The 24875-nt window shown below is 39.2% G+C and overlaps 1 protein-coding gene across 1 annotated transcript in view; it reads right to left on the bottom strand.

The window, feature by feature from the left end:
* The window catches only part of SPAG16 (sperm associated antigen 16), a 413429-nt gene that overhangs the window by 221922 nt on the left and 166632 nt on the right, over positions 1 to 24875 (bottom strand). The gene's annotated exons all lie outside the window — the stretch shown is intronic.

Below are 24875 nucleotides of genomic sequence, written 5' to 3'. Positions count from 1 at the left end.
GCCACAGGAATCTCTAACATCAAGAGATTTCTTTACATACCAAAATATTATTTTCCTTTGCATTTAACAGGGATAGAGTTTTGCAGTGTTCACGCTTGAATCCCTGCAGCCAGATGCTAAAGCTAACGTAATCAATAGAAATCCTCTGTTCATTTAATGGGACTTGTACAGAGAATTGCTTAGAATAAAAAAAAAAAATACCATTAAAGTTCATGGGAATTTGGACTGACTTAGTATTTCAGCATATAGCACTGTGCAAACAGTTGTTTAATGTGCTTGATTCTCCCTCTGTAAATGCCACTGATCAGCTGTGTGTACCTTGCAGCAGTGCAAAAGGAAACAATACCTTATGTCCTATGCCATGAAATAACTGCACTTACAGTAATAAAATAGGGATTTATAGAAACATCTGCTTTAAACTGGTTTTAAAACTTCTGAAATATATCTGGTCTAGTTTATTCTACCCCTGCAAACCTGTACAAATAAATGTACTCTGGCCATTAAGGCTTCACAAGTAAGAAAATGCAGAAGGTAGCTGTAGCAAAATATGTCAGTCTAATGTTAAACCACACCTAAAATGTCTCTTAAAAATAATAAATAAATCAGATGTTATGCAAATACCTAAGCACGTAACAGCGGAGCTTTATAACGCTCTATTTAAAACGTACTCCTGCACATATAATGTGCTGAATAGGGGAATTCCGGCTCTTTGTACAAATTCAAGTGTTCTAAATCAGAGAAAATTTAGAAGAACAAGGCTAATTGTGGGGTATACAGAAATGGAGTGTCACCGTATTTTAAAATATGATCCTGTATTGTGCTTTAAGTTCCGACTGTAATGAAGTCAAATACTTAAGTTACATGCATAACTTTATGCACACAATTAGCCCCACAAAGCAGAGCTGACAACAAACTACAGAGATTTATTTTGGTGTCAGTAGGATTAATTACATCCTTAAACTTAACTACTGCCCTGTGTACTTAGATCAGTTGCGCAGAAGAGCAGTTGATATCAACACAGCACTATGCACTTACGAGCCCCTATTCCCAGCTCCCTCATATCCACTGAGGAGATACTCCAGTTCTTGTCCAAGTTGTATGCAGTCAAAAAAACCCCCAATGTTTTATGAACCTGAAAAATAATATATCCTGCCCTTGTTATTGTGTGGGTATATATTACCAGAGCCTGCTATTGCAGCTGGCCTTCATATTTGTATATAATAAAGTAGAATATTAAGAACAAGCATCCGTGTAATTAGCACATCAATCATGTTATTCTTTAATATAAATGAAGTATTAATTCATTTCTCCATAAATTCCTTCACCATAACTAATGCAAATTATTAATTAGCTAACCACCAGCAAAAGAAATGCAGAAAACTGCTGGAAATACACAAATTTCAGCAGCCGTAGCTCAGGCAGCATCCATGGAAGTGACCCACTGGCCCACCAGCCACAGTGGTGTGCAGGCACGGAGCACCTTGCACACAGAAGTTTGCCAGCTTCAGCATCAAGCTGGGCATCTTCGTCACCTGCTCGTGCACAGGCTGCTGTGAGCCATGGTCCTCTCTGCTTAACCACTGCTAGAGCTCCCATCTTTCTTGCTACTGTGCCTTGTTACTAAGAGCCAAATACTCCTTTCTCAAGGGAATTGAGAAAGGTTTAAGACATGTCTTTAACATTTCTTACGAGGGTCCTGTGGTAGTTTTCTGCAGGCATACCGCACAACCATCTTCCTAAAAGGCTTTCTGAAACTCTTCCGAAGCTGCTGCTTCAGACTGCTGGCCTTCTCCCCAGAGAACACCATGGCTGCACCAACACAAGGCACGAAGTCTGGTAGAAGGTTAAGGGCAAAACTACACCAGGAAAAGCAAGACTGGCACAGACACACAGCACCAGTGTCACGTGCTACGATGCTGCACCAATCCTGTGCTTATAGGATAAATAATATTTCCTGTATAAATACAGACAGCTCGCCTCGCTGAATGACTTGTAAAGTTCTTATTTGCATAGCTGCAGGTACTACCTGCTTCCTTCCTTTCTTCTCATTCAAACTAAAAAAAATATTCTAAGAACTAAGCTAAGGCCCTCCCTGTAAATGCACACTCACCCATGAAGCAAGCCTGTCCAAAATCAGAAAGGAATAAAATGCAAAGTTGTTACAGAGTTAGCATCTGTCACTGTATCACTCCCAGACATCAGACAGCCTCCTTTGCTCTGCTTATACAGGTATCAGTGTATATTTCTAAAAACATCAACTTCCTGAACCCCATTTCTCCATTTCTTCTGGTGCATGTTTCCGCAGACATATAATGGTCTTTCACACTGCCTATGAGAGGGAATTTGCCTAGCATTTTTCACTGCCACATTACCTGGGAATTCATACCTCTTTCTTCACTGTGTACACATACTTCATACGTGTATTTTTCACTAAGACTTATAGCTAGAGACAGCGATAGAACACCGTCCTTCCATTTTTTCCCCAAACTATGTAGTGACCTTGTTTAGAGGCCATGAGATCCCCAAGAGAATTATTACGCTACTGAAAAGCAGATGCCATGCTGAGACATATCCCTCTAAACAATACAGCACAGATAGCTTTTCCTTTAGGGACATTACAATTTTAAATGTCATTTTCTCACTTTTGTTTGCAAAAAGAACCATTTTTCTCTTTCTGTATCGGTTAGCAACAAATCAAAAATTTAATTTCCAAGAGACGTTTTGAAAAGCTAGCTCATGAGAAACTGCAACTTCCTGCACTGGATCAGAGTATGATCAACTCATCGAACTGCAGCGCATGTGGTGGTGTGGCTGCATAGCATGTCCAACAGGTTTCAAACATGTAGGTGAGTGTCACCCACCCACCCACACTTTTGAAAGAGCTTTCTTTTACATTAAACTTCTAACTCGTAAGTACTTTTTTTTTTTTTTTTTCTATTTTCCTAAGTTTTCTAGTTCTTAGAAGATTTTATGCCTACATCCGACTCAAAAGACACACTGGATATGTCTGCCTCTTTCTTTTATACCTGCATCCTTAGCAGCTACCATCCACTGAAGATCAGCAGTGCAGTGGTCATTAAGGAACCATATTTTTACTTATTTATTTTTAAATCAAAAGGGATTTGAGGAAGCACACTGTCTGTTAATCACTCCTGCAGATTATAGCAAACAGGGTTAAAGAGTTCTTTTCAAAAACCGGTGTTTATCCCAAGAAATAAATGTTGATCATCCAGCACCTGCAGATAACTGTTACTAAAGTCATTGGACACTGATAACCACTGAAGAACTCCAGTGCCATCTGGTCAGCTGTACAGGGTCACCTTTCACAGAAAAAAATGGAAAAACTCAATTTACTAGGAAATTTACTAGGAAAGGCAATGGCATAAATACCCCATTGAGGGAAGGTAGGTGAAATTGGTTCTATTGATCTGGCCAGCTGTCCTTTCAACATGATTTAGCCAAATATTCTTCCAAAGCTTATTTATACTAGGAAGATGACAAGCTGTAAAACTCTTGCCCTCAAGAAACATTTATCTAAAATAGCTACCAAAACCTCTGTGGCTTTGAGCATACGGGTAGAAGATTGTTCGAGCACCTTGCCTGAAGTCCCTTCCTCCACCTTCTATCTGCTGTAGCAGAGCCCTGGAGCTGGCTGTGGCCCATGACACGTGCAGGTAAATATGGGACTCAAGGCCTTTTCTAAACACAGACACCTGATATGGTACACCCCACATGGGAAAGACATGATCATTTTAGCTATTTTGTTCCACTATCCTTGAAGCTTAATTAAACAATCATTTCTCTGACTGATAGATGAAAAAGTTGTCCTGAGGTTAGACGGATGCTACTTCGACTTGCCTAAGCTTCCTTCCCCTTGCATCTTTCCCCAAACCCAAACAAAACAAATGAGTGCAGCTGAGTACACTGAGCACATCCAGGGGCTCTAGAGAAATCAGCCAGCACCGTGCTGTCACTCTGTGCTTAACTCTGACTTTTACAGCTTCTACATGGCATGCAGATATCTACTGCAGAGAAGACAGGATTACACAAGAAGGGCAGGGAATACTGTTGCAGAAGCAGTGGTAAAAGGCTGGTTGGCTTAAAAGATCCTTACTCACCTTTCTAAAGGAAAAAATAGTATCAATGTTCCTGCTGTGCATTCATCAGGAGTCCTACCCTGTATCGAATATTCCTGCCAATTAGAAGCAAGGTATAGATTGATGTTCCCATGCAAGTCCAGCCCAACCAAGCTGGTTGAGGGGAAGGGGAGATGACAGCAGCAGTGCAGCAGGAGGGATGCTGGGAGTATGAAGGCACCAGGAGTGACATTTGGGTGGGCCAGGAGAAAGGAATAATGTATGTGTGTAGAAAGAAAGAGGAACCGGGGAGGGAAAGGAAAAGGCGAAGGTAGCAAGTTTTAGCTTAACAAGGCTACAAGGCGGTGAGCCACGGGGCTGCAGTATACAAACATCATAAACATAATGCTGGGAGCAAAGAATCCGTTGTAATGGACTGGCAAGGCTTGTCCTGAAGGCACCTCGTTGTCTTTGCAGGCGTTGAGATCACATTAAAAGCACAAGGTGGCTCCACTGACAAAGTCAAATCATTAAGTACAGCGTAACATACAAAGAAGGTCCTATCACTGGGAAAAAAAGGAGGACAAGTAAAGAGACAGTAGGAAATTCCCTTTCCAAGGGCCAAATTCCACCAACACAGTAACGCCACACATACATCAACAATCACCAGACGGCAGAATTTGCTTACTAAACTGAGAACTATTCCCACAGCTTTCAAAAGCAATGGATAAGCACACAAGTTGCTCACCTACCACAGCTACTAGCCAGGACAGAAAATAGGCAAGAAAGGGACAACTTAGAGATGCAGCAGTGCTACGTAGATCTAAATGCACTCTGCACTATGAATTCCTGTTAATACACCTCTAGTTCAGTAACATTTTTCTATTGATGTTAATCTTTTTTCATCCCTGAAGGACTCTAGATCATGCTTCCATGGGAAGAGGGAAGCAGAAATATCAAACACAAACCAGCTTCCAGACTATTATTTTTTTTTCCTTCTCTGATGTGCAAACAAATCACTAGTGAAACACTTTACATTTTTACCTCAGATTGGTTGCAAGAGATAATGAAAAAATTCCTAATCCAGTTTTGCAAGTCAGGTCTTTTCTGCTATCTGCCTTCAAATGATAAATGATCAAATGATGGGGGGCTTGGCTGGTTGGTTTATAATTTCCTTTGAAGTGAAAAGGCTCAGCATAAAGAATCCTATGACTAAACAAATGCTGCCATTTTCATCTGCCATTTTGCTTTATGGATCACAAGGTTTTCACATTTCCCCATGCGCTAACGGTTGAGCATAGAAGAAATGCTGGATACACATTTAGAGATTTTTTTGTACCATCACCTAAAGGGTGAGAATAAGAGTCACAAAACAACATTTTTCTGATGACTCTCTGATGCAGAAGTAGCAGCTACAACATATAGGGGTAGAGGGAGAAGACAAAGTACATATGATATACAAAATGAAATCTGTGTGCAATCAATGCATAAAGGACACACTGACAGATACTTCAGCAGAAAGTGTCTGTAAGATAAGGAATGTTAAAAGGGCATTTTTTTCAAATAAAACCGTGACAACTTTTTTTACAAGAGAGAATTGAGGAAAAGGTAGGCCTAATAGAATAATATTGGAAAGGTGGAATTGTGTTTCACAGTAATTGACACTGAATAAATGATCATAGGAGGAAAAAAACTCATAGTGAGAGATATGAGGGGGTCCTCTCTCCCATACTCTGACAAAGCCCTAACAGCTAATTGCTCTGACAAAACATTATGTTATTTATATACATATACACACTAAACAATCTATTTTCTAGCAGCTTGCATGAATCCAAGCAAACCACTACCAAAGCACAGCAACACAGTTCAGTTTAATCCACCAATACCAGACTAAGAAACCACCAAAGACCATCCTTCTTTCATGTTAGCTCTATACTTCATTTTACCTGTTTCCCTACAGGGAAAAAGAAATACTAGTTTTGTATATACTCTATAGGGCAGCTTGTTAATAAGTGCAGCATTCTAAACAAACGAATAGTCTTAAAATTGAAGCGTGTGCCAGAGAGAAAGAGAAATGCAAAGTTTTGGATTCTGCAAGGAATGTTTTTTTCATGAAGGTCCATATATACACATACAGGTTGTTTCAGCCCTTAAAAGGTCAGTTTGGCATTTTTTCCCCTATCATTTATTGATATCTGATACATGATTACTGACATACTTAGGCCAGTCCTTGAAAAAGGTGCCACAGAGAGAACCCAACACACAAATCCACATTACGTGGAGGAAACAGTTCAACTACACGTGACATGCTGGGAGAGTATTCCTTGCAGGCTGATGACAAGGAAGATGATGGCCTAACTCTTGTGAGATGCAGAAGGCTTTGTAACCACTCAGCACAGTGGCAGCAGAACTCTGCAGGGCAAGAAAACTGATATGCCACACTAAATCTGACACACTAGAGAGGTATGAATAGAGAGCATCCTCATATTTCACACAAATTAGAATCGGTTTCTTCTGGCCAGTGCTTAGGGGTTTCTAGTGTCAGGCTGCATGCAATTGTCTGTAGCAGGAGAGAACACATAGACAGTATTATCAATTTCTTCTTAATCTGTAAACTTTAAAAAAAAATCAATTGGATGTTGGACAGGAGACATTTAACATACAGGAATTTGTGTTTTCCAACTATTTCCACAGTGCCTAGAGCTGTGGGCTGGTGTCCTGAATCTTCAATAAATATATAAAAAACCTCAAATGCTTCATTTCCAGAAAACTTATTTCTGAGCTTAATACAGTAAATTTTCTTTAATTCCTTCCCCTAAGTTAATAGCAAACAAATTACATTTCAGAAAATGTTAATGGAATTTTCCCACAGTTTCTCTCTCATGCACCTGTAAATGTTTAAATATTATAAAAATAGGTAACTAGAGTGAGACAACAGACAATTTATAAGCACAGTACTGCATAGCATGAACTGAAAACATGAAAACAAGTCACATCTCTTAAACTATCTGAAAGATCTAGCCAGCTTGTTGCCAGTTTGTTCTGTCCTTGAAAGAATCATTAAGAGTAATGAAAGCCTTAGATGATGTCTTGCAGCATTAGAGCAGAAATGGGTAGGGACACAGGGTTCATTAGAGAAGAACAAATGGTAACAGGTACAGATGTAAGATCAGGACAACAAGAGAAATAAGGGTTGGGGTGGATCATCTATAGAAGAATAAGCAGAAAATATCACTGGCAGCAAATCAAGAAGCCCAGATGGTACTCACTACTGTAAAGGCATAACACTACATGATTTCACGTTACATTTAAACAGGATACGGTTCTGTTCTTCCAAACCTTAGGATAAACCCACCACTGAGTCAATACATCACCTCTCAAAATGAATTATAGCTGTCTTAATACTGTTATGTATTTTTTACCTTTTCTGTTTTGATGTATCCACCCACACTGAGAATAATTTTGAATAGATAGCTAAAATTAAATAGTAAAGCAAGTATTTGCAAATGTACTTTGTGTTCTTTTTTGAAACTCTCTCTCAAATTTTAAAGCTCATTTCCATTTCTTGTGCACAAATGACAGTCAGAAGCTGAGCTATTTCAACTGATTCACCCAATTCAGTTTTCAAGTGCAAAACTGCAGATGAAATTTGGCACTCTACACACCAGTGTTAGGCTTACAAAAGGATGTTTCCCTGCAACAGATCAACGGCAAAGGTTCCAGTAGCACTTCACTTGGCTAGTATGAGGAATCTCCTGCTAACAGGTCAAGTCCTCAGTGGACGTACGGAATTTTGTTTTAAACAACACCTCTTTACAGCAGCCCCTACTTCTTCCCTGGTACTCCAAGAGGTAGAATTTCCTGTAAAGATCCCTAAGGGGCAGCACAGCTCCACAAAAGTGCAACCCTGATTCCAGTGACAACCAGAACCCTTGTACAAGGAACACATACCTTTCATTCTGAATCATCAAGTACCAGGCAATTCCTGGAAACATGCCATCATGGTTCGCGCAGACACAGCACAGAACCCCCCCTGCACACGCAAACACACCCGGCCGTTCCCAGCCCACACTCCACACAATAACTTGTTACAATCCACTTTTCAGGCAGCTCTGTGCCTATTGCCATGGCTCACAGGGGTAGAAACTTCCCTTTACACAAAGCAAGGTTTGAAGGTCTAAAGATGGAGGAGTTACTTTACAAATTCAGCACCAACCCCATCTTCTACAGTAAGGGAAAATCAATTAGTCTGTCTGAGCCTTTAGAGGTTGGGGCAAACCTCCGCTAAAGAAGGTTAGAAAATGACACGGTCCACCAAGTTCAAGGCGAATGATCAGCAGTATAAAGTCCAGCAGGCATCGAGTGAGAAGTGGCATTCCCCCAGGGTTAGTGGTGGGGCTGAGACCATTTACCACCTTTATTCAAGACGAGGATGACGGACCTGAACACATCCTTACCAAGTTTCCAGCCACACTGGGGGGAGCAGTCAATATGCTGGTGGGTAGGGCTGCTGTTCAGCGAGAGCTTAGCAGACTGGAAATATGCGCTGATAGAAAGCTCATGAAATTTAATCAAAGTGTGTGCAAATTCTTGCATTTAGGATGCAGATTCTCTATAAACACTGCAGGATAGGCGTTGGACTGACTAGCAAGCAGCTTTGCAGAAAACGACTGGGAGGAAGACAGGGAGAGGGGGAGGTTGTGATGGACACAAGTTGATCATGACACAAAAACTTGTCCGTGTAGTACAGAAGCCAAACACATCCTGGTGCTGTTTCAGCAGCAAGGTTGTAGGCAACAGGTTGAGGCAGTGATAATTCCCCTCTGCCCAGCCCTTGTGAGAACACAGCTGGGGCACTGTGTCCAGACTGACAGATGTCCCCAGGTGGACACTGAAAAACCAGAGTGAATCCAGTGGAGGGCTGCCAATATGACTGGAGGCTTGATGGAACACACGACATACTGGAGAGGCTGTGGTGTACTCAGACCCATAAAAGTCCTATTAGCAGTCCTAATACTCACCTTTTGTCAGTAATTCCACTTTCTTTGCATGCTCTCTAAAAATAGTAATCAACTTACAATCATTTAGGAAAGATAATCAATTATGGTGAATATTTTATCTTGAAAAATAGTACTAACAAGTAAAATAGAGCATTTTTGTAAGTTTTCTGCTAGTTAAAGCGAGAATTCTGAGAATCCAATTCTCATTTATTTGCAAACCAAAAGAATCCTCACTGAATTTAGAAATATTCTCATGCCAGATTAGCACTCATAAGAAAAGCTCCATCAATTCAAGAATTAGTACCTTCCAGAAACACAAAGTTTTTAATAACTTTCTCGAGTTACATACAATAATGATGATTCAAGTGTTTTTTTGATAGCCAAACAGTAGTCTCCCTTATCAGACAATTCAGAGCATTTCCTCATACTGACTTAGAGCAACATACAGGAGATAACACGTGCGTTACAGCTGTGCATTTTCATGTGATGTGCTGCATGCCTGCATGGTAGTCAGCGTATTGTTAATGTCTTGGGCAAAGGAACTACAGCTTATTCCCTGTGTTAAAACGGCATTTCTATCTCACTTACAAACCACCCTGTTACTCTAAAACATGGAATTCATCATGGCTCATGGTTGCTTGACAGATAGTTTGTCTTAAAGCAGAAGAAAGTAAAAGAATTATGCCCCTCCTGCTCCCATTTTAGTTAGAGCAGCCCTTCCTTAGTCCCCCAGCCTTGACAGAGGGAGGGTCTCACAGCATCAAGTGATGCACAAGTTGCAAAACTACTCAAAGGTGTGTGCGTAGCCATTCATCGATGTTTGCACACATGGACACACACACGCTTTATTTTGTTCAAATACACGATCAGTCCTGTACACATGCAACAAAACAAAACAAAAGTAAGAAAGCAGAATTCTCCCTGGTGATTTATTTTCAGGGAATCTCAGTTCTGATATTCTGGTTTCTCCTGCAAGCACCTACATTTCAATAGTGAATTTAATGAACACAGAACGCATTATACAGTACAAAAAAATGGGTCTGAAACCTTGTTTCAATTTCAAAGAAAAAAAAGTCACAATTAAATTGGTTGTAACAGAAAATCATTTTTACTGATGTAGAAAAAAACCCCTACTTTAATTTGTATTTCCTTTCAGTATGGTCCATAAAGAGAATCCATGGAAAAGAAAGGTATTTTAAGACAGAATGAATTAATATAGTTTACAAAAGCCAATGAAACTATTGAAAGAACAGTCAGCATGATACATTTTAAAGAAACTGTGTCAATTCAGTAAGAAAAAACTACTGGCTTATTTATAGCTAAATTCACTTCCCTTTATGCTACAGTATTTTCTGTCTTTCACAATACTGACACATAAATGACATGCTATTTTTTTTTTCAGATCTAAAACAATAAGGTACTGGATGTGCAACTAATGTAAGAAACTGCACTTTTGTAAAGCTGAAAAGCAAAGCACATATTTAGAAGTTTCATGTCTAAAAATGTTAACATATCTTACACCAACTTATTGAAATAAAATTATGCATTTCAAATGCTAAACTCTCTTTTATTAACATTGAAGTTCAGCTAAATTCTTCAAGCTTTTTGAGTTATCTCAATATTGCAAATAAAAATTATTCAAAAGTCATCATACCCCATCATAACAGAGACAACTTGCAAGTTATAAAGTACAAATTCCAGGAAAAGAAGAAGGGATTCAGTATGGGAACATACCTGGCATGTATAATGCAAAACAGTTCTTGGCAAACAAGGAACTAAGAGGCTTCTATTAAAAATTGCACACCAGTGCTTAGGTTTAAAAGGATATTCCATTGCTTTCAACCATCTCCTCATAATAGTGTAGCTAAGCTATGGCTAAATCTAAATAAAAATCAGTGGACAGAAATCTATGGGTCTTCTCAAATCACTACAAAGAAATGGAGGGTGTGAAATTCTGTCCCAGATGACAACCACAGCAACACCTCCCACACTGACTGCACTGAATCAGAATTTCACTCCAATTGCATCTGGTTAGGGACTGGATAGTTCTGATTTTTTAAAACTTTGAATTAAAAACTAATCCTTTAAGAACCTGATGCATACAGGTGATGATTTTGTTCTTCCAAATATTTATTAGCACAAATCTTCCTGCTCACACCGATAATCCCATTAGGTTCAAACCCAGAAAGAAATATTATGCTGCACTAAGGTTTTTACAGAGAAAAAGAAAGGTGGTCACAGATACTGATGGATGCAATGAAAACAGAGCAGAGCTTGGAGAAAACAAAAGAGCAGAAGGCTAAAGTGCTGAAGGAAAGAGATGAAAGCCTGAAATCACTGAAGAACGGGTGACATAGCCTCAAGATTGTGAGAAAAGGGCACCTCTGTCAGCACTGTTTTCTTTAGACAACAAATTGGGAGGGTATGAATGAGATGAAGGGAAGCCAGAAGGGGGGTGCCAGGAGGGGGGTGTTTTTAATCTGCACAAGTCCAATACTGAAGACCCTGTAAACACTGAAAAACATCAGCAAATGTTCATCAATAAAGAGGAGAGAGGATACTTTTAATGGAAAAGAATACGGAATACAAGATACCAAGAATACACGTGGAAGAGTAATGCAAGCTTTATTAAAGAAAAAACAAATACAAGCTGATATTGGGGGGGGGGGGGGGGGGGGGGGGGCAGGGAGGTCATTCATTTTTTGATAGCTACAGGCTTTTTATCTGGATCTGTGAAAACTAAAACAATGCACTTCAAGGTTTCTCCTTGCAATATTGGCATTTTGAACTGGTACGAGCAAAGGCACAGACTGTAATTTTCTACCTCTATTTTCTAATACAGTTATTAAAATCCTGAAATACCAGTTAGGTTCTGGCAATGTGTATGACAAAGCACAAATGAAAAATATACATGAATCTTGTTACAAGGTCCTGCATTTCCACTAGGCAGGTATCAAAAAGACATACATGGAAGAATATAGATGGTTTCAGTTAATTATGTCCTATGGATAATATTTCAGAGGAAATCTTATTAACAAGAAATAACAAAATAAATAAAAAGGGCTGGGCTCACTAAGATTCAGAATATTTGATTACTAAAAGAAATGCTAGATTATGTGTTACAGTTCAGTACACTTCAAGGAAATGGTGAAAATTACCAAAAGGCAACTAAATGCTACAGTAGAGACTCTGTATTTAAATCCTAGTCTAATATAAAGACAGAAAGGAAAGTAAGAATTCTCAGTGAATGTTTAAGTGTTGCAGTCAATCAGGTTAAAATTGAAGTCTTGTTTTTCTCCCGTGACTCCTAAGCATCTTGTTAGATGCAATATCAGCTAGTTAACAGCAGCAGTTCAAGTGGACAACAGAATATGGGGTTTCACTAAACATTCTCGAATACAATGAAAAATGGGAGCTTTCTCTTCAAACTTTGTACAAGCACCATCATACACAAGTATGACAGGAAGGAAGAAAAGCTGCAGTAAGATCCTGAGCCCTCTGGATGATCAGGACAATCAGATCCTGATCCACCTCTGGATGTGTGGATCAGTTCTACATCTATCCCAGCGTGATACACCTGGAATAAATCAGTGCCTGCAGGCATACACAAATTAGCAGTCACTGAACCCGCTATTCTATAATGAAACAAGCTGATGGTTCTGTTGTGTGTTCAGTCATACAAAAGTGAGTCCTGCCCTGTTCTGCACAGTTCCTGGTCTTCTCAGTCGAGCATCTTGCAACGAGCGCCGCATGCACATTTACGAATTATATAAACACACTTTTATTTTGATGGGCATGCCAGGAATTAAAATGGACAAGCCTGTCTTCTAGGAGTGCCAAGGCAAAGGGAGATCCAGCTAAACTATAGCTGTTGTGGAACGTGCCTGGCTGCGGTGGGCACTACTGTCCTCAGGCTGTTGTGGTGAGAAGTACACAACTGGCAGGGCAGGTGTCCACATTCCTGCAGCAACAGCCTTGGAAAACCACTTCATGGGTGAGAAGCCAGTAAGTCTCTGCATCACAAAAAATCTTCCTAAAGTCATCTGGGACTCAATGATCTTAAAGGTCTTTTCCAAACTAAATGATTTTATGACTCTATATTGGCCACTCCTTTCTACGGCGCAATGCATTCTGCCTTTCATTGAAGTACAGCTGGCACTCACGGAGCTCCTAAGTGGCAAAGGATGAGAATGAGGAGCAACAGGACAGGGAAGAGAGGTGAGAACTGGTTGCTGAAAAAGCATAAAATAGGTCTCACAGTAGCAGCTGCCCATGTTCCCTGTGATACCCGAGGTTATTCAAGAAAGGGTCACAGAGTTAGTACTGGGGCATGCAGCTTCTGTGGTGTCACCGCTAATCAGATCCCATGAGCTCCAGTATCCCCACCTGGAAAATGGAAAACTTAACTGTCTCTAATTATTTAAAGCTCCTTGAGCTCAGTGCTGGGGGCTAAGAAAGTTCTGTGAGATCTAGGTCTCAACCATGTTGTCCTGAAAAAGTAAAAATAAAATAAAATAAAAGTATAAAATCCTACAGTGTTAGTATCTCCTTTTTTAGAGTGTAAACCTATCGTTGAAATCCTGTTACTCCAAATTGACTCTGCAAGTACACAATTTAACAGACAATTCTTCCTTGTATATCCACAGGGCACAAGAGATAATCTCACAGCAAAACCTTCGAAGGAGGTTTATTAAGATTTTACATATTCCGACTACTAATAAGCTAATGAGAAAAAGATTATTTACCTACATTTTTTTCCATAGTAGAAATTAGCGATAAAAATGCCCAAAGAAATCAACATTACATTCATCATGATGCAACAACAGCGATGCACTGGGATAAATATGGCTTGGAGGCTCAAGCATTTATAAGGATGCGTGTTATTTCAGGAAGGACTTCTGAATGCAATCTCCTTCCCATAATATAGGCAGAGTTATAGTTTTGCTTAGAGCCAAACTGTCATAAAATAGTTCATCCTAACACATAACCATTTGGCAACAGAATTATGGTATGTTACATAGCACAGAATAACAAAAGAGTATAATCTTCTCACTGGGAGACTGCTGAATCAATTTTAAATTTTACACCTGAACTGTCTGGATTTAATTAGAGTGTCGCAGTATCTGAGTGTTGCTACTAATAAGAATATCACCAGTAAACAGATATCGATATTAGAGGAAAAACTCTACTATTTACTGCTTCTAACTAATCGCAATGCAGAGATATACACACGCCATTTAATCAGCATGTAGGAGGTGACAATTTTCACTAACTTAGAGGCAGCAGTTACTGCTCACTCATACACAGAGTATCGCAGGCCGGAGTTTGTTCCCAGCTTTCTACTGTTCTTCTGAAAAAGCTGAAATAAATCCATGCTTTTCAAAAAATCATCATCAACTCCTTATAAAATAACTACCATCTTAATTATCTCACTGGTGCTTTCAGCAATGTTTACTTCCCGAAATGCACACTTTAAAAGGTGACTGGTGTTGAGGGGTGACATTTCTGAAGCTGCCATCCTGAAATAGCTTCAACAGTTTGATTTGCAAAATCACAACTTTGAAATCCTCTCCCAGCTGTCACTATACCTCAAACCTAATATTAATCATCAGCTTTAAGAAGAAAACATTACATTCATCTAAACAAAGTAGTATTTTGTAAATAATTAGTAAGGAAATTAATAGTAGAGGGCAAACAGTAGTGGCAGCAAAGAGCTTCCTTATTTATTTTCCTTAAAACCCATCCACTTTTCAAGCAAAACCTACGTATGAATGTCATGCTATTAGCTTAATAATACTTAGGTTAATATTTGTACTAAGCCTCTGAATCTGCTACTGTAAACATGGCTTTTCCTAAATCTGCAACAATCTGATTATGCTTTGTCCTTACACAGTTCATAAATCTCCCCTTGATAAACCCGACTCCAGAGCTGTTCTTAGGTCCCTATAACACAGTGCAGAACATTTCTTTTATTCACGATTTAGATGAATGGAGTCTCCAAGAAGCCAGTTGTCCCTACGTAATAAAATCCAGATCCCATCTCCCCTTTCTCCAAGCATTTTTTATGTCTAAATGATTAATGCAAAAGGAATCCTTTAAAATCAGCATAACTTATTGATATTTTTTAACATTGGCCTGATTAACTTTACCATAGATGACACTATTCATCTGTCAATAATATAATATTAACAACAGTGGAAGCCGTGTAATTAAAAAGAAAAGAAACACCTGCTGCAACATCAGAATATTGCTGGCTATGCATTGGAATTTCAACATACTCATCACACAAAGTCTATAAGGTCAATTTTATATAAGATGGGCTTCAAGTTCCTTAGCCAGTCGTGACAACTGCAATTAAATATTCACATAAAACAGTCCTGAAGTTTCCCTAGGTTTTTGACCAAAGCAGCACAAACATGACCCTGTTTTGTAGACAGGCCCTTAACCCTGAATAACCATTCATTCCTGAATACTAAACCCAGAGATTTTCATGTTTCGGGTTGTTTTTTTTCATCCAGGTTGTCAAAAAATAGCCAAGGTCAGAAGTCGACATCACACACCTGGATGCCATTCTGCCTTTTTTATACGAAAATTACTACTGTAAAGATCCCACTACTGCTGGCTTCAGGCTGAGACAGAGCAAGACCCTTTTTGTCTGGATATGCTGCTTCTTGTCTGGTTTCACACAGGGATGATACCAACAGAAAACAATGAAGAGAAACAGCACAAGGAAGACTCATGCCAAGTAGAAATGATGTTACAACAGAAAGGAAACATCTCCTGGCTTAAGCGAAAAACCAGAGATAGTCGAGGAAAGTTCCTTGAGTTTTTATACAGATATAAAGAAAAATATTTTTTTCTGTAGAAACTGATTATGATCTACTCACCTTAAAACCTCATTCCAGCCAACATTTACACAGTAACAGACTGGAGCAAGCAAGCAAACACAAAAATCCAAATTAAAGCTAATGTAATCTGAGTAAATGGGTAAAGCCAAAGTTGCAAAATAATGTTATCCTTCTTTAGCATAAGAAAGTAGGATATATTCCCAAAGAATCAAATAATGCACTCCTGCAGAAAACAGATAACTAAACAGTGAGACAATATAGAAATATTTTGAATTATTATTCCACTAAGCTCTCGCTCTTACCTAGGCGAGTCAAGAGGCCTGGTTTCCAAAGGATGTCAAACAAAAAACCTGTCACAGGTAATAATCAGTGTTTCACTTGCATTTCAATACACAGGGAGAGAATCAGACTTTTGGTTGTTGAGAGAACATTCTAGAATTCTTAGTGATAACGGCCAACAAATATTAGTTAGAGAAACTGTAATAAACTTACAGAAAGAATTGCAATTTGCTATGCATTTGCAAAGCAACAAAAAATAAATCTACATTTTATTCATTTAGGCTTTTAATAATAATTACAATAATTTATTGCTGAACATAAAACCTTTGTACCTTCTGTACTGCAACATATACTGAAATTAATATGAAACCTACCTTCACCTTTCCCTTCACCTGCCCTTCACATTTAAAAAGCCACAATAGTGTTGGAAATCCATCCTAATAATGACATATTTAATTATCGTACCAAGAATCCCATCTTTGGCCTTAGTATCATTGACTTTGTGCAGATCACAAGATAAATTAACACTCCCAGTTTGCAAGTTCTTATCTACCATCCTGTTCCTGTATGGATACAATTTTAATTCTCAAGACCAAATTGTGCAGCACTACTTCTGCCTCAAAGAAATATAAACTGAGGAAGATGAAAAGGGCAATAATTTGACTGTTGCTTAGCTGCCACCAATTCACCAGCTTGCTAGCCCAGTTTACAAATGAGTGTAAAATGGCACATAAAAATTAGGGTAAACTTTTGGAGATGGAAGACACCTGCTTTCTCCTTTCTGATACAAATGAAGGACATAAAAAATATCTACATGACCTGCCCAAATCAGTCCTCAATCAAATCAACTAATAATTTGATAATATACTATAAGCAATAGTTAGAACTACTGTTAGTATAGGAGTAATATAGTAATAGTAATACTATTTTAACATTTCTCCCAAATTGCTAGTTGTAGGTAGTAACAGAATTATTCTAGGTGGACCAACTCCGTTCTCGGAATAAGTCCTTGGCTTGTGTACAGACAGAAGCTGGATCTCCTTGATTGAATTATAAAAACACCAATACCACTCTACAGCTTTGAAAGGTATTTTTTCTGCTTTCATGCTGCTGAAGGAACGCTTCATCAGATGCTCTGAGGCATACAAATTGCTACACATTGCAGCAAATGGACCTTGTTCGAAACCTGTAAATGAATGAAACACTCTAGAACAGAATGGAAAAATTTAGCTTTGGTCAAAGCCTTTAACAGACATCATCTTTAATGTGGTCATTCAGGTGAGCAGAGATGTACGTGGTGCTCATCCCAATATTTATATATGCATATCCAGCATTATTTTTTTTTCTTTAAGAAAACACATTCTGCTTCTCAATGATGTAGAGGAGTATTACTGCAGTTCTGTCTCTCCAGAAAGAGGTCATACGCATTACCTAGTGCGGACCTATCCCCAGTGAACAGGCTACCGTGGCACTAACCAGAGTCAGTAGAAGTAGCCCACCAGAAGCATTTGACCTCTTCCCACATTGGGAGGAACCAATTACATCTTCTATTTTGCCCCCTACTTTACTTGAAAGGAAAACATTCCTGCTTAAAATCCCAGTCCCTTCTTGCTTATGGTTCTTTTTCTGTCATAATGGTTCTCAGTACCTGTCAACTCCTTTAGGTCCCAGGATTCACACCAAGGAACACTTGTGGGTGTAGATACCTTTTACAAATAGAGGTTTTTTTCTTCTTTTTGAACTATGTATAGCATTTTGGCTTTTTCAGTAAGTTTCAGAAAGCGCTACATTACTATTCTGACATTTTTAGGGGAATAATATGAATAAGCCACACATTCTTAACGATACAGAAAGTAAAGCCCTCAGTGAAAAAAATGCTTCAGCCAAGACTAGAGGAAGCCTTTTATCTGCTGACCTTCAGTGATATTCTTTTAACATCTCCAAATGGTTGCGGCTGCCATGGTTTCTTTTACAGGTCAACAACCTTTTTTGATTAAGTGTTAAAAGAATCTTTCTCATTACTTTTGGAAGGCTGAATTTCTCCAAGGTTTGTTAATTTAAATGAACATTTGAGTTTCCTTTTTTTTTAAAGGCTGTTATTTTCTATGTCCATCTTCTGAACTTAGAACAGAAGATCCCTTTAACTCCTTTAATCTTCTTGTTAGCCATACACATCTGTCCTTGTAAGAATCTTGCAGAGTAGCAAGTAACACAGTTGGCAATTTGAAACGAACATGCAATCTTTAGTTTCAAAGTCCATTTTAGGATCCTCAGCTTTAAAGAACAGTTTTCTCCCTTGACTTTTGAAACATTTTAATTCTGACAACACTGGAAACTGTGATTATACTAATAGCATTAAAAAATTTGAAATTATACTACTGTTATGTATTAACAGAGATGCTAGCCCAAACAGAATCCTCAAATAGAAGCGAGCATCTGAAGGGAACACACACCCACAGAGAACACAAGGAAGGAGAATGTTGCAGAAGCAAACTCAAACAAAGCCAGCAGCACAGTTTTCCTGTTATTTGTCTTGTTGCAAACAGGAAAAGAGAAAGTGTCTTGGTACAACAGCCAGTACTTTACTGGTGCCAACGGTTTCAGATTCATTCCTACTGACCCACAAAAGCCGCTAATACAGACACAGGCACTGAAAACTGAGCTGGCAGTACGACTGGATCCACAGGTTTTGCTTGCTTGCAGGTAAGAGTATCCTCATCTGCACTACAGCTTACCTTTTTAAAATAAAAAATGACATGTCTCATCAGGTCACATAATTCAACAAGAGTAAGCAAGCTCCAGACTGGTAAAAAGAAAGTGGAAAGAACAGAGCAACACTGAAACTATTTGCATTTGAGACATTCACTGTTTAAAACTGCTTAAGCCACCAAGGGGCAGCCATTCATCGGGCAGCTGAGAAGTTCACAAATACAAAAGAAATATTTTTTTTTTTCCCAAGAGGTCTGCGATTGAGGAGGCTGAACTGAATGAAGGACTCTGTGTATAATCCAGGCAATAAGAGAGAATGACATAAAATGGAATTTACTAATTAAACAGCAGTTGATCCAGTCCAGCCCCCAGACAGAAGGCCTCTGGCAGCAGGAGAGCCCTATCCCGGATCAAATCATGGGCAAGCTAGGAAGGGCAGTGGGGGCTGGCGGAGGGATGCAGCCCAGGGGTACTCCTCTACAGCATGAGGGGGACACTTGGTTCTGATTTTCTCTTAGAGGACAAATACAGGCAACTAAGTATATGAGAAAACAGAAATAAAACGCAAGCATGTACAGCACATACAGCACAAGTATACAGAGCCCGTGTGCTGTGCGTATAGTATGATTTTTTATTTATATTTATGAGTTTGCTTTTATAGCATGTTTTGATATAAGAACCTGCACCCTCTGTTTTTTATACTAAAAAAAATGAACCAGTGATGTTTTGTCTTGATGTTTTCTTAACAAACTTATAATTAGGTGAAGGGCTCTACCAATTAGATTGTTCCAATACAGCAGCGACTTGCTTGTCAAGACAAATTACTAATAATGAGTGAAGCTTTGCCATCGCTTATTTCTCTACTGCCTCATAAGTTATCAAAGAAAGAACAAATCTTCTGAAGATGTACAAGTTGCAAGCAAGTCCCTCCATCAGTTGCATTTTGGCTTATGACAAGCCAGCACAAACTCTGGGATGGTTTACAAACAACACACAACTATATGAACACATGTGAAAAAACTAAAATGTATCACTGTGATGCTTATCTTATCTAGCAACTACTTACCTTTCAACCTTAGAATGAAAGTTACAGTAAAACTAAAATACCTTGAATGCGACTTTTCCTTCCCTGGGATTACTCAAAAAGTTGTTGAGTACTTTGCATGAGTTTAACAGAAAATAAGCACAAATAGCATATTCAGTTAATTTAACTAGGCATTAAAATAAAGCAACACATTAAGTAAAAAACAGGCATAGAAATACAGAATGACAATAAAGCACACACACAGCTCAAGAAATTAGACCCGTAAGTACCACCTGCTTGCTAGTGGGACTCTTGGCTTTGACTACTACATCACAAATCAGACGGTGCAGACACTGAGAAATGTGAATAATGATGATGATGCTACTTCAAACACACCTATAGAGAAGTAATTCTGGAAGTAGAAATACTGATAGCACTTGTATTTGGAGAAACTTACCAGAAGCCCAAACAGCTGTCCCACTCTACAAAAGACCTTGCCTTCACTGAGATACACTGAAATATTCAGAATTGCACAAATTAAAGTAAAAAAAAAAAAAAAAATCATTGAAGTACAAATGCAAATCAAGGAGTTGTATGCTGATACAGTTATTAGCAATTTGCAAAGCCTCCTTTGTGAGCTATATACACAGAAGAAATATGTTCTTTGCCTTGTTTTCCTGCTGATGGTTACTAAGATTCATCTTCTATATATACTTTGTTAAACTTAATCAGTTGCTAAGTAATAAAATAGATTGCTCTGGGGGGGGGGGTGTTCCCTTAGAATGACAGAAAGGTAGGAAATGACATCTCTAGTCCAGGCTCCTGCTTGAAGCAGGACTGTTGCCAACACTAGAACATATCAGCCATGGCTTTCTCAAGCCAACTCTTGGAAACCCCAACGAATGGATTTTCCGTCATCTCTCTGGGTATCAGCTTCTGGGCTGCACCATCATCCTTGTGATATAGTGTTTTCTGGTGTCCAGTCTGCACCTCCTAAGCTACATTTTGTGGCCGCAGTCCTGTTTTATCAGCTACCACTATCAGAAAGGGTTTGGCTCCATCATCTTTGTAAACCCCTTAAGAGTAGTTATAGCTCTGCTGCAGTCCCCCTTCAGTCTCCTTTTTGTGGACAACTACATAAGATCAGCTTCCTCAATGTCCCTTCCTAGGTCGTGTGTCCTATGACCCTACTCATTTTGGTAGCCACCTGCTAGATCCTCTCTGGCTTCCCAAAACCCATTTGGACATGGGAGGCCCAAGACTGGAGATCGTTTGTCAGGTGTAGCCTCACCAGCACCAAGTGAAGGGAGGACAACCCACTTCCCTTGCACCTGCTGGCCATAGTTCTCCCAGTGTAGCCCAGTATGTTGTTTTCCTTCTTTGTGATGACTGCACGTGGCTGGCTCATATTCAACTAGCTTTGTCAGCAGGGCTGCAATGAAGCTGGTTTCTAGCCTGTACCGATACGTGGGGTTATCTACCCCAGGACAGAATGACGATCTTCACAGATGTGTCTCCAGGTTTTGTTGTTGCTTTACCCCCTGCTCATACCAGGTTTTTCTCAAGCTCCCCATCCCATGCCTTTCCCTCATACTTTATTTTCAAAAGTTTCAACTACAAATACATAGCTGAGTAACTGCACATCCAGAAAGATGACGAAAATACATCAAGCCAGGCCAGGAATTAGTTTATATTTTTATGCGTCTCTGAACTTGGGGTTACTTGACTATATTAAAGTGAGAGTTAGCATATATTTATCATATAAGTTACCTGGAAACTGTCATTGATCACTTTGGTAACTTGTTCTACCTGCCTAAGCCAGTACTGAAACACTGACTGATGGGAGTCAGCGAGTACTTTTTATTGACTACTAATGTATATTCTTCCCATGACCTCTAGCTCTATAGTAACTACATGGAATATAAAAAATAATATAAGAACAGTTTACTTTGGCACTATTTTAACTGATTAAAAGCATGCTTTCAGAAAACTCAGAAAAGACAGCTAGAAGGGTATTTAGCATAATGAAGCAGATATCTAAAGATGGGATATTAAAAAAAACTAAACAACAGTCCTGGATTTCTTACTTCACCGGTTTTTGGACTTTCCATTTCAGGATCCAAAATGAATAATGCCATAAACACCGCAAAGCCTAAGAGACTGAAGCCATCATTCTGTGGTCTGAGAGTAGATTTTATTTTGTAATTTCATACACACTTTACAACTTGCTGCAGAGGTTCCACACTATTATCAATTCGTGTTCTTAGCATAGAAGAAATAAATTCTGCCAGTTAGCTGAATTTCCATCACAGTATCTGGATGAAGTAGTATTAAGAGTAAGCTCAAGAGAAAGGCAACGATTTTTTCTAAGACACTAGTTCAGTGACCATCTTCACTAAGCAAAGCAGATACGTCAGAAAACCATTTTGAAATATGGAGGTGGGGGGGAGGTAGATCTTGCATTCAAGCTGCAATTCATCTTCGTTAGCGTATGACTAATCACTCCGACAGAAGGAACTGGAGCCATTTGATGCTGTGAAGGTTCCAGTATACAAGTGCGATGTATTAAGGGCCTTTATAGTTGTATATCAAGAGGAACTGTCTGGAATAGCAGAGTTCAGGAGTAAGCAAACAGGCTGTAACCCACCTTTGTACTTGCCAGCTTCCGTGTTCTCCAGCGGACCTGCATTAAGTTCTTCTGACATTCTGACAATCTTTAAGATTTTAAAAAGATATTGATGCCAGTATAAGCACCCACAGGAAGAGCATGATTTGTATGGAGAACAGCTGAAAAGTAAGAAACATTTTGGCAATTCTCACAGCCCCAGTTTTTCTGACCTTCCCTTCAGCAGAAAGGTTTCCCTGTCAACTCTGATTACCAGGTTATGGAGACCCGCTGCAGGCAGTGGTGGTAGTTTGAACTGAGTTGAATTGCTTAGCAATGGCATCTTTACATCTGTACAGACTCTGGGAACCAGTCTGAGGTCAGTATGGCTCTGGCTCACACCAGTGTCATATATAGCATAGCACTATTGTACCATATGAAGACATATAGACAATGTTTGTGATTGCAGCACTGATTACAGAGTTCATTTAGCAGTCTCGGTGGAAAAGTTGGATAGGTTTTGGTATTTTCTACTGACACTGGAAAGCCAAGCGATCTTACTACCCATGTCAATATTGCCTGGCTCACTGAAAATTTCCTTGGCTAGAAGAGCTTTCTGCTCAGCTGCTCTGCCGTTGTGTCAGCATTCCTCTGCTATGGATGGATACAAGAGGCATTGCTTGTTGTGCCCGGAGAGTCCTTCACTGACAACCCTTTGCTATGCAGGTAACAAGACTAATTATCCCCTCTTAGTACACGTTGGAGGTTCTGTGTGTTTGGTTTTCCCAGTTTCTTTGGCGCTTCTGCTTTCTGCAGCTTTAGAAATGTGTACGCCCTTCTTTTTGTACCTCTCCCCAGACAGTACAGACAGCACCTTCCCCCTCTAACAAACCACATCTTCAACACAGGCATTAACATCTGCAGCACTGAGAAAGCTGCTTCCAGTTATGATGTCCCCTCCCAAGACAAAAAGGGTCCTAAAGGAAAAGGACCAAAAGTTCCTATAATTCTTCAGTTTCCTTGGTTGTAAAGATTCACTGAGGTATATTATACATGCCATTTATAACAAAGAGTAGAATTCTGGAGGCTCATCCATTTCCGACAAAGAAAAGGCTTACCATGCAGTTACTGCAACCATCTGTACTGCAGAATGGACTACTGGGCTAACAAATGAGGCCATCCTTTACGGCACTTGGGCACCATTCCAGCTTGCTTGCTCTACTCACCCCATCAAGCCACCCATCACTTGGGGACAGATAACGCTGCTTTCCAAAAGCCAAGACTTCCCTTACATTTTCAGAAAACTTGATGATGAGGTCTGTAACAGCCCCTTAAGAGGAATATTGTACACATGTATTATGCTATAATCTAGTCATTGTAAAAAACAAAAGTAGCGAAATATCTGTTGCCTTTTACCAAGCCATACTAAGCAGCAGACTTCCATGCCAACAGATGTGGTACTAAAAACAGATCGCAGCAAGAAAACAAGATCAACACGTACCTGACACAACACAGAGATCGGGCAAACGAACTAAAATGCCAAGAGTCTATAAATACTGCTTAACTAAGATACTGCAATTTATTGCACAACTATTTTAAGCATCGCTGGGGGAAATTTGATAATATCTTACCGTAAACCAACAGAAAATCAGACATTTTGAACATTAAACTGCAACATTCATTCTCTGTTCTTGTTGTTATGATAAAGTAGAAAAAAACTTAAGTTTTTGTTTAGTACTTGTCAGGGTGATAACATAAACACCATAAGAGGAAGATCCAGTGAGAAATCAATTTCCATACGCAATTTGCTGCAGTGAGATCACCAAAGTACAACACTTCCATTAAAAGCTGAAAGCCATTCCTGTATTACCAATGACAAAACATTCATCATCAAAATCAGCTGGGATATCTGCAAGGTTTTGAAGCAGGGCTTCACACAATCAAGAGCCATAATTTGCATTTACAAGAAATAAAGGCATCCTTTCCTTACTTTGATGTACTAAGTGAGAAGTTAACAAGATAGTAACTTCAAAGATACCTTATTTCACTGAAGGACCTTCAATTATGCTATTGACTGGACAAGGAATCGTCTTCCCAGCAGTCTCCAGTTATTGGGTGGCACACTTTTAAGCCATCTGTGCTCATAAAAGCTACAGACCCCTTTGTGTTAAAAAAAAAAAAAAAAGGTAAGAAAAACTTGTTGTCCGTTAAAGTTATCCTGTAAAACAGTTTTGTTCCTCCTCTATTTAACGCAGTCTTTTTGATCTCTATGTTTCTGTAGAGAATAAAACACTTTATCACCACTGTTGCAGTTGATTTCATATATGCACATTC

The sequence above is a fragment of the Falco rusticolus genome, chromosome 8 (genome assembly GCF_015220075.1).
Source record: "Falco rusticolus isolate bFalRus1 chromosome 8, bFalRus1.pri, whole genome shotgun sequence".
Classification (NCBI taxonomy): domain Eukaryota; kingdom Metazoa; phylum Chordata; class Aves; order Falconiformes; family Falconidae; genus Falco; species Falco rusticolus.
Note: the sequence above shows the minus strand (reverse complement) of the source record. Positions and strands in the feature narration are given on the sequence as shown.